This window comes from Polistes fuscatus, unplaced genomic scaffold (genome assembly GCF_010416935.1).
Source record: "Polistes fuscatus isolate 324 unplaced genomic scaffold, CU_Pfus_HIC Scaffold3, whole genome shotgun sequence".
NCBI lineage: Eukaryota > Metazoa > Arthropoda > Insecta > Hymenoptera > Vespidae > Polistes > Polistes fuscatus.
In genome coordinates, this window is record NW_025113107.1 from 5115723 (window position 1) to 5127734 (window position 12012).

Genomic DNA, 12012 nt, shown 5'->3' on the forward strand with positions numbered 1-12012 from the left:
ATGTACTTTTAGATCTTAACGATAAATATATATGTATACTATTACTTTTAATCAATTATTAGTTAAAAATCTGCGGTAATTTTTGAAAGAAAAAAAGGAAGAATTTAAAATGTTGTCTAAATTTGGCTCGACTAAAGAGACCTTTTTTTGAGGAAAGGGAAAGTGAGAGTTTGTTAGAATAACGACCTCTTTTGTTGAAGATTAAAAAAGAAGAAAGAAGGAAAAGAAGGTTGCGTCAGTAAGAGAAACCCGAAAAGCGGGCGAAGCCGATAACGTGACTCATTGTTCGCGTCATATTCAACGTACACATGTATATGTATATGTATATGTTTACAATATACATTGCATATTTCTCTATATATGTATCACGACGAGAAAGCTTTAAGAGAATAGAAAATTCGTGCGTGGGTGGTGAAAGCGAGTGTGCGAAGTGAGTGACTTAACGACACGATCCTCGTCATTGCAACGATATTATTAGAAAGTTAAAAACATTTATGTTTTGTCGATGGTTGGATAATGTTTTGCTGTTTTGCGATATTTTTTTTTCTTTTCTTTTTTTTTTGATTCGCAAACGCACCCTTTAAATCTCTTTATACTTTTCTACGTATTATTTATAATAATTAAAAAAAAGAAAGTTTTATATTATTATTAATTTATTTATTTATTATTTATTATTTATTATTTTAATTTATTTATTATTAATAATTTTCAATCACTCGTATCGTTATTAAATAGTATGCGTGTACAAATCTTAGGTAGCCATTTCGTTGTGTATTTATGTACAGAATCTTGAAATATTCATATTTGTGTTGCGAGTATAACGGTAAATGTAAACATTTTTCATTAGGTATTCATTTTTCGAGTACCTTAAAAGTATTTCAATGAAGTATACGTTTGAAGTATTTTATTTTTGGACGAGGGGGGAGCGAGGCAAGATTTTTAAATTTCCATGGTTTGTTTCACTTACAATAGCTTGAAATCACTCCCCCCCTCTTCGTGTAAATGCAAAATAAAAGAAAAGAGAGTGAATGAAATTATGAATGAAATTATGAATGTAATAATACCATAGCAATGGTTAGTCGAAAACGATTGCGAGAACAGAACCTTTGACAGTCAATTTTTGACATACGCTTTAAAGATTTTTATTTAATAAAGCCACAACTTCCCAGCTCCCACTTGTTTATGACCTTTCTCGTTTTCTTATTTTTGATAAAAAAATTGTTAATTTCCGAATCAAATAATTTAGATATTTATTTGATAGATTAATTTGGAAATGAAAGGTAAGAATAAATCGATTGGGTTGCAGTAGATCAGCAAGGGCATTTCGTAACGCCCTCGTATCGTCGAATCATAGAAATAGATTGGCAAATATTCAAAATATCAAACTACTTTCTAACGTTCACAGATAGGATACCTTGAAGAGAGGAGTACCGTTAAACGAGAGAGCCTTGAGGACGATTTAAGAGCATCAAACGTACACACCTTCACATTTTGCTAACCAGTTGCTACTTTCTTTTTGAGTAACTATTATTTCAAATAATATTATTCGCCGAATAAGATAGTGTAGCTAAAAATATATATATATATATATAGAACTTTTAAAAATAATCGTTTCATATAGTAATAATTTATATTATTTCACATTCGTGTATGATATATATATTATAAATATAGTAATTATTTTTTTAGATTTAATATGTAAATATTTTTGTGAAAAAAATCTATGAAAAGTATATTTTGCTAATGGAAGATTTTCTTAATTGAAATGTTATTTAAATTATATCATGAAAAAACTTATTCATATGCATACTAACTTATTTTTAGAGTCTTTCTTTAGAATCCTTTCGAAAAAAGAGCTTTATTCTATCGAGTTTATTCGTGGCCGAAGTTAAAACCGCTCATCGAGTCGAGCTATTAGCATATAGACATACTGACACACTAATGTAAGATCGTCTATCTATTACCTTTTTTCTGCTTCCTTGTTTGTCGCTTCTATTTTATCGAGTTTCTAATCGATCCAAATATTTGAACTTTTGAAAGAAATTTGAATAATTTGTTAGCCTTTTTTTTCTTTTTAATTTTTATTGGTCAGTAAAAACTTGCAGTTAATCTTGGATTAAAATAATTTTCGTAATCCTCTAATAATAAAATCATAAGAGTGAATATTATAATTTCTAAAATTGCAATGATTTTTTCTTTTTTTTTAAATGTATTCACTCACAGAATTAACATTATGATTCCTATAATACACGAGAATATGCTTTTGTTTTATCGATCCTGTTATTATTAGAAAATTCATGATAAATTCACTAAGTACTTGAAATGTACTTATCGTAAAAGATCTTTCTATTTGGGAAATGAAATCAAAAGAAAAGACAATGTTATAATTGATAGTGTTATTTGCAAAAGGATTAAACAATCTTGTTTCCGTAATATAATTTCTAAAGTGTGTCGTCAAAGACGTTTTCCTCGTTGCTTTTCAAGCGAATTTTTGTTGTTGATAAAAAAATCAACGAAAGAATAATACCGCCGTTGACGTTAAATCTTCGATGAGCTTTACAGCTCGACGAATGGTTCTTGGGAAAGTGTTGTGTTATCGTGTATCGAAGGAAACGCGGGCGTTGCGTCGATGAAATTTTGAAAGATTGAAACGTTAGTGATCACAATAGGAAAGCTAAACTTTCACTCCATTTCAGAGTTGACGGTCTTTCACGAAGCGTGTTTCATTTTATTTTCGTATCTTTTATTTATTTTTTTATTTTGTCTTCTAACGTTTCTAGTCATTCAAAATAATCTTATTTATGTACAAGAAAAAATATTTTCGAGTATTATTCATTAACAATTAATACATCTGAAAATATTACATACTTGTATCTCGTAATGTATAATTTCAAAAAAATAACGTCAAGAAAATCAATAAATAATATATATGTTTAAAAAGAAACATTGATAAAGTAGTTCATTGATAATGAGATAATATAACTCGAAGATTATGCGAAAACATTTATCTTAAGTTCTCACGAGTTAAAGATTTGAGAAGATCAAGTATTATTGGTGACAAGATTTACAGCCATTCGCAATAATTACATTCGTGTCTCGTGGTTTACTGAACAGGTTAAAGACGCACACAAAAAAGAATAAAGAGAAAATGAAAAAAATGCGAAGGAAGAAGAGGAGGATGAGGAGAAAGGGCGCTCGATCACCCAGCACGTTCGACACAAACAATCGAGAAAGGGGGAAAGAAGAAAGCCTACAATTCACTGACCCAAAATTATTGTACGTATATGCAAACTTAACAATTAAACATACATTTTGCTCCATTACCTTATTAAATTATTAGATAATAATTATAATAATTATTATTATTATATTATATTTTATAGTTCTTATTTTAAGTAAATTATTTTATTTAGTAGAATCTCGAATCTATCAGAAAAGTTTTTTAAATTGTTAAGTTACCGTTTAAAGTGTGTTATGTAGAATCGAAATCGGAAATATTCGCAAGACATCGTTCGCAATTTGTAATGTTAATTTCTTGGATGGGTTACGTATAATCGGCAAGACGTTTTGAATCAGCTTTGACGTCTTTAAAAGTGTGCCAAAATTAAATCTTACGTTAGACTACAGTGTCGTATTTGACGTAGGTTCTTCGACAAACAAACAAATAAGTCGGCTTTGCGAAACATCAAATTACTATGATTCGACGTTTCGATAAAAAAAATCGCTTGACCGATTAAACGATCAAATTCTTACGCGTACTTAGTAGGCGCCACGAAAGTTAGAGACTAGGCGTCTAGGGAGAAAATCCGGATATTAGAGAAATCAAAGAAGGTGTTCGCGTTCTTCGTGCTTTTCTTCGTTTCCGGAATTTCAAATTCCGAAATTCCAAATTCCGAATTTCAATTTCTGCTATCGATGTGTCTATGTCAAGTTCTTTTAAATGCAGATCATGTTAGAGTCATTGACAAAAAAAAATAAAAAATGACAAAACTGGGCCAGAAAGGAAAATCAATTATTCGAAAGATCGTACTTAATCGTGATGATTTTGTTCAAATTCTCATCTTTCTTTTCTCTCTGTCTCTCTCTTTCTCTTTCTCTCTCTCTTTCGTTGGTTATAAGTCGGAACTGGTCCAGTATCAAGAATACCGGATCTTTGTAAGCGAGGTAAACGCGAAGAAAGGCGATCTTATTGCAAGTGAAAGTCACAAGGAATCTCAGAAAATCGGTTTCTCGAGATTATATCTAATAGGTGATTCCGGTTATTGAGAATAGAGGATATAACGAGGCGTTGTACGAGCTAAGGAACGACTTTATGCCCGCCTTGTCCTTCCAAGAGGAACGAAAGAAAGACCGATGGGAGAAAATTCGTCCAAAATCGATTCCAAGCTTTACTTTGCTTTGACGAATTCTTTAAGCAAAAGATAGACTACATATTATTAGACTAAATATACTATATATACGTAAATAACGTATATACGTGCATATACGTATGTCGAAGGAATACTTCTTGTTCGTATGTAGGTATCTAGACAACAAAGCGAGATCCGTGTGAAAGCTGCTGGTTTGCGGGGCTCTCGTGAATGGCCGTGAATGACGTCAAAGCTCGTGGAAAAATTGCGCAATTTCACCATTCCGATGGCCACCGCGGAATTTGTTCAGGCAGCTTTCTTTCTGCATCGCATCCGCGTTAGGAAAGATTGAGGTGATCGACCGTTTCGACGAGAAAATAGAACAATGATAATGAGATATGACTAAACGCATATGTGCGTACATGTACAATATATAAGTATTATGTTTTATTGTATCAATTCAATTGTCTTATTTTTTAAACTAACAAAGGTTTTCCAATTACTCCTACTCTTATGGTTAGTAATATTTAATGTTATTAATATTAATTTCAAACAATTATTGCTAATGTGCAGTTACATATATTTGCATTTTTGATAATAATTTGTTTAGATATTTTTTTATACCTGACATATTAGTAGTAGCGTGGTTATATTATATTTTTTTTTAAGTTACACTTCTTTTTACTTATAATAATATCAATAAGTATATAATTAAAAGCGAATGTTGTTTATTGTAAAAAGGATCGACTAGAATTTCGTGCAATCGAGAAATAGCGAGGCGTTAATGTATGTGAGAGCTGGTTCGACAGGATTCTTGATATGCTTTGATAATCTTTGAATTACAAATGGAATTCTTGAAGACAAGATGGTCAAGCGTATGACATTCTGAAAACTTATTAGGCCAATGCTTTAGTTTGGAAAAGATCGAATGTTATTATATATGCACCTACGTATTGTATATTGTAGGTATATTTAACGCGACTATAGATGATAATTATTTCCTATAGTAAATTCTCCTTGTCTTATTAATTTAAATTGATTGATATTTATTTATTACGAATATTACGAGTATACTATTATTCGTTTTTTTTCTTTCTATAAAATATTTATTTCATTCTAGTAGGGTATTACAATTATTATTATACTTCTATGGGTAAAAAGTGTGATGCACGAGCTTGTGCATGATTTCGTCGGCATTAAAAAACAAGATACTTTTTCTGCAGGGAGCGAAAGGCCTAAACTTTCTTTTTTCTTAATCATCGTCGAGAGAGCCACGATATGGGACGTAACCAGAGCGAGGTTGAATCACAACGAGTCCATTTGCGTCCCTGTACGTATATGCTTTCCTCTCTCTCTCTCTCTTTTTCTTCTTTCTTTTATGAATTCCGGAAGTCGAGTATGCTCCGGATACAAGCGAAAGTTTTCGATACGCGTTGCAAATTGAAATACAGATACACTTGAATTTTCAAGATTTTCTTGACTTTCGATATTGTACTAATTGAAATATTAACTATATATTTCCTTCTTATTATTTTATCAATTGAATAATATTTTATTATCAATTTACACATTTTAAATGCATAATTTATTTCAATATCGAACAAAATATATATATTCGATTACGAATTTATCTCAATTATCATTTAAGTATTCTAGATTTTAATGGAAATTCTTATTGAACAATAATATTTTTCATTTGTATTGTAAATATTTATTTTTTGAGAAAAATAAAGGAGAGAAGGGATTTTAGATATGAGCGATGACAGTGGGAGGAATTTTTTGTTGAAAAGGGGTTTCAAGAGAGAAGAGTGGACGAGAAATGAATAAGAAGGAGTAATATGGCGGACAAGCAATGAGGGATTTCGGTGAAAGCAGAGGATCCCGAAGAGGGGAGAGTATATAGGTTGCGTTTCGTTTCCAACGTTCTCATAAGACCACGACGTACTCACTAAACTCGCCGGCGTGTTCTTTTGGATACGTTTCTTCTTTGAGTCTTAATACTTTCGTTTCATTCCTTTCGTATATATATCTTTGTACCTATAAGTTTGTTACCTATACGTAGAAAGAAGAAAAAAGAAAAGATACAGAAAGAAGAAATCATATTTTCCAAGTGCCAAAAAGTGTGTGTGCGTGTGTGTCCCAATAGGATTACAATAGAGCTTACTACCAATTCTGACACGAAAAGAAGGGAGCATCACGTCTAACGAACGAAAGGTTTGTGCTCCAAATTTGTGCCGAATAAGAAAGTGAATATTTGTTCGTCGGTGTAATAAACGGGTGTGCTTACAGTATACAAATGTAATATAATATATTTTTTACACGTTTCTCTTTTTTTATTATCATCATCATTTTTATTATTATTTCAATTACTTTACGACGATGTGAGGTGTTCACGAGAAGTGATTTTTTGTTTGTTTTTATAACAATTATTATTACTGAATCGATAAAAAAATTGGAAAGGTCGAGTACCATCGAGAGAGCTAAGTCAAAGATTTTTCTTCATTGTTTTCTTGTTTCATCCGTTGATCTCTCTTTTCTCTCTCTCCCTCTCTTTCTTCCTTTCTCTCCCGTGAGCACCCATTGAAAAGGCCAGAAGGGTATGTGGGGTAGCGAGTCAGTGTGTCAGCGTTCTCACGTCTTTCTTCTTTCGTGACGTCTTTCTCCGGTTCTCCGTGCTCGAGAATAAGGTCGCGTGTAGGCAGAAAGAGAAAGAAATAAAGACAGAGAATGGGAAAAAGAGAGAGGGAGGAAATATCGTCCTTTATCGGTGAGGAAGTAAGGAGCTGACGAGGAAGAGAGAAAGCGAGAGTAGGTATTTATGTTTGTATACATATACATATTCGTTTAATGTATTTACAAAGGAGTGAGAGAGAGAGAGAGAGAGAGAGAAGAATAATTCATTTATCAACAACACTGGACTCTGTTAGAACTCCGTTTTATAGATTGCAAAAAATCATACATAAGCATTTAATTATCATCGTTTCATCAGCGGGCACCATCCATCGTGCTTCTCTTTCTATTTTCTCTTGTCGTATAATTTGGAGTGTAAGCTTTATCTTACGCTATACTCTATATTGAAATGTAATAAAAACATAGGAGAATAAGAGAGTTTGGAATTCAGAACGAAAGCCGACTGCATTGATGGTAAACTTTTAAACGAGTAATGAATTCGTTTCGCCATTCGCTTTCTGTTTACTCGTTGTATATTATTTGCAAATAGGATCGAGATCTGTATATGTAGAATTTCGATAATAATTGGAGAAAAAGTGATGAGTACTTTTAATTGGTATATAAATACACAGACATATATATATATGCATAGCTTTCATTATTATATGCGTATAATATATAATATATTTATAATACGTATATACCTATACTATTTATATGTGTGTGTATATGTATCAACAATTTCAGGAGGCTGTTAGACAAAAAGTGTTAGAGGGAAGCGGTGGGAGGGGGTAGTAGATCTGCAAAAAACCGACAGTCGCATCGTTTTAATAAGCGAGAGGAACATGTTCCCGTGAAAGTTTCGTTCAACAAGGTTGTGACAAATCATGAGTCCAATTTTCTACGGTTTTCGAACGATGCTTTAATTTAGTGCTTTCTGCTTTGATATTTTGTAAAAATATTAACCGTCGTAGTATTTATGTTAGTCTCTATGTAAAATGTAGAAAATGAGGTTTGATGTTTCATCGAGGTAAATGATGGATCGGCTAATGAATAAAATAAACGCTTACATTAAAATCATTCATTTCTTTGACTTGATCGAAACGATTCTATATCTATTTTAGTGATTTAATTATCAAATTCGATTTATTAATTAGTATCTTGGTTTATACGAAAAAAAAATGTGTATTTTTTATTTTTATATTATATTATAAGTATAAATTCGTACATAACCATGTAATTAAAAAATATATTCAAATGTTCTTATTTTAACTGATTTATCTTTTAATTAATTAAAAAAAAGTAAATGCCTGTGTGAGATACAATTGTTCGCTACCTACGATACATCAGTCAAATAAAGTAAAATATAATAATATTTCGCTGGAACGAACGGGTAGTTAATTTGATCTCTTCGTTAAACGAACTAACGATATACATGTATATGTACGTTTTTTTAGAGAAAAAATTCAAAGTCGCAATCTTCTCTCTCTCTCTCTCTCCTTTTCTCTCTTTCTCTCTCTCTCTCGTTCTCTCCTGTCACTTTCACGAAATAGCAGAATATCACGTTTGTTTGTATAGATCCGTTGTAGCTTCCGTTTCGCGGCTTATTTTTGTGGAGTTTTACGTGGCTTGGTGAATATATTATATTTACATGTGTATGTATTATATGTGTATCATAGCATGTGCACGCATAACGGTACTTGATTACGTCACGAGCTCCCCGCACACCTGTCACCTTGCTCGTGGACAAAGGGTGCTACCTTCTCAGCCGGTAGAAATAATAATAACTTATAAGGGTGCTGAAGAGAAAGAAGAATGAACTGAGGGGTGGGGAAAGAAGTTACAAGGAGCTTCTTCAACTACCTTGCTGCTACCCGATATCTGATTTCCGTGACGATAAAACCGGGACTACAGCCTTCTCGTTTCCTTTACAACGGTGTCATCACGACTACATAGAATTGAACATTATTCACTCATAACGAATGATTTTCATGTTTTCCATTCATTATAGATTCGGAATGAAAGAGTATTGTGTCAATGTTTCGATCTCGTTTCAATCGCGTTTCAATCACATTTCAATTTTACAATTGCTATGTCTTTTATTGTTTTCTTTTTTTATGCGAATCAAGTGATAGTTTTTTTAAATGTTATTAGGTTATATATATCTTTTATAGAATAATATTATAATACAATACATAATTACTTGATATTAAAGTAATAGATATATTTTGATAGGTGTTAAATGGGTTCAACCAATGTTAAAAATAATTGAACGATTTTTCTATCTTTAACAAAAGAAAAGAAAGTAACGTGTTTAGTTATACGGATAATTACTATAATTTTATTTCTAGAGAGTTAACGTATGATCGTACCATTTGACATCAACACAAACGATCGTTTAATTTTACCTCCTTCGTTTGTGTATGTGTGTGTCTTGTTACGTTTATTTAGGACGTGAGATACTGTTATGTTTACTGATATATGTATGTATACGCATCTTCTCATGGTGTTTCTTACAACGAGCCATGTGTGAAACATATTATATATTATACGTGAAACATATTCCAGATAGAAAAGAGATATGTACTTATTTACGTGAACGAATGAAAAGTTTTAATTGGATTTTCTGGTGACTATATGAACCCATAAATGAATGTGAAACGTACCATGTTTCCGAGAATCTAATTTCTACATTTTTCAAATTAGTAAATTTTTCTGACGCGAGACTACAAATAGTTTGTTTTTTCTTTTCTTATTCTTATTAGTATCCTTTTTTTCTAAGATTTGTATTATAATTTCCTAATTAGATTTATAGTCCTATAATTACGTAGAGCTTACTTATATCGTTTGATTTAGGAAAATTTTGCGATATATTTTTCATTGTTGTCATTAATCGATTTGATGTAAATAACAGTATTGATTAATTTTTTAGAGCATATAAAATCAGAGATGTAAAGTACTTTTAATTTTGGTCTCCACAAAATCGTTACTTCAATAATTGATTCTTTATAAGGAAATTCTAAGATAGAAGGTTGACAAGCTGTCCATGTTGTCTATTTTCAGTGGCTTATCGAGCTACAGAGAAATTATTTTTGGGGCCGCTTTCTCCCAATAGCCCGCCTTTCTACCGTGTCTTTTTAGATCACATCGTGTTAGCTCTCAACAACTTGTTTAACGAACACGAATAACCCTTTCTCTTCGATTTTACCGGTCCTCTACTCTCTTTCGATTGACACATTATTTTTCCATCGAATGATCGATTCGATCCTTAGTATTATTATATTTTGTATTATTATTTTCAATTTGACATCACCATTTTTCCCTTTCAAGTTTATCTAAAAGTTTTTTACACGAGTAAGATTCCTATTGCCTTATTCCTGATAAAAAAGTTTTTAGTACAAAATTATAATTGATCCATCGCACATAGTTATTTTTTTCGATAGACTATCTATGGATTATACAATATACAAGATTGAAAACAGTCAAGTAATTGAATAAAGCTTTAGAGTTAGTTATGAAAAATTGTTTCAATAAGAATTATGTTAATTGTTAAAGAAGACATTATTTCAGGAAAGCATTTTTAATGATTACGATAATCTACGAATAAAATGTAACATTTGGTTTCTAAATTTACATTGTGCTTTTCAAAAATGTTACTAAGTGTTCTTCAAAGTAGAGATCGAAGCACTGACAGTGGGAGAGTGTTTAAACGTTCACTCGCGCTTTCACGTATTATCAAGCCGTAAAAGGATTGAGTCCTTGTAAACGGACTATCATAAAACACTTCCGGATGGACGAGTAAGCATAATGCGGGTGAGAAATTTGGGTCGGTGCGTTGCTCGTTGATTCGTTCAAAAGTCTCTTCTTATCGCTTTTGTGTAATTATGCAAGTGTCATATACATATATATGCACGAGATATGTTATGCTATGTTTTCTACCTGTGCAAAATTTTACAAAAAGAGAACGAAACGATTTTGAAAAAATGCAAAAATTTGATTTCTTATCTATATTACGATAATTTGATATAAATACATGGTAGATACCTCTACTTCAACTATTAGGAAAAAGTAAGGATAAAAGTAATTTTATTGAAAATGGAAGTATGTGTAATCTTTAGCGTTATACTTTAAAGTGCTCGTAGGATGTTTTCCATTAATTCTCTTAGAAAGTTTTTAAATTAAAACTCTCGGATTGGTAATAAATAAAATAAAACTTACAATTAAATACATAAATACGAAGTATGATCGTTACGGAAGATTTCGTCGGATTTATTATTGCTTTCGACGTTTATCCTTGTTCTATAATACGTGGACAATTAAATATAATAATATCGTATCTATTACTATATAATTACGGAATTAATAATTAATTGCAATATTTTAAAGTGACATTGTAACATATGTAATATTTTTTCCTTTTTGTTTCGTTTTATTTATAGAATTTTTTACCGTAAGATCTGTACAAATTTTAACACTATCTAAATAATGAATGATATTTAATCCTTCTCATAACGTTAACACAATTAATGAATTATTTAACGAAATGAAAACCATTATATCTCGGAGTAAATAATTTTGTCATTTAATCGATTAGTCATCGTAATTATTCACAATTTAACGAGCTTAAGAATGAACCTGTACGAAGAAAAAGATATTGCAACGACTGCATTTATTATCGAACCATAAAGATTCTCTTTATCGTCGATCCCCCCGCCATCCCCCCCCCTACTTATCCTACTCGTTTCGGTGAAAGCAAATGCCTCCTAACGGTAAAAAAAGGATCAAAATAGATTATTGCGAATTGAAAATAAGTTCTTCACGCCGCGAGTGTACTGAGAGAGAGAGAGAGAGAGAGGGAGAGAGAATCTTACCTCTTTTATATAATATATTCGTTGAGAAAGAAAAATAAATAACTAACTCCGGCAAAAGGAGGTGGAACGAGTGAGGAGGGGGCATGGACAGGGGGTAGGGGGGGGTAGTAGAAATGACAACA

At 31.5% G+C, this 12012-nt stretch overlaps 1 long non-coding RNA gene across 1 annotated transcript; it reads left to right on the forward strand.

Moving 5' to 3' along the window:
* The first annotated feature begins 1411 nt into the window (after positions 1-1411).
* LOC122519529 lies at positions 1412-3150 on the forward strand. Its single transcript, XR_006304310.1, has 2 exons — positions 1412-1520; positions 3115-3150. It is a non-coding gene; the product is annotated as an uncharacterized LOC122519529 (long non-coding RNA).
* Positions 3151-12012: the final 8862 nt, after the last annotated feature.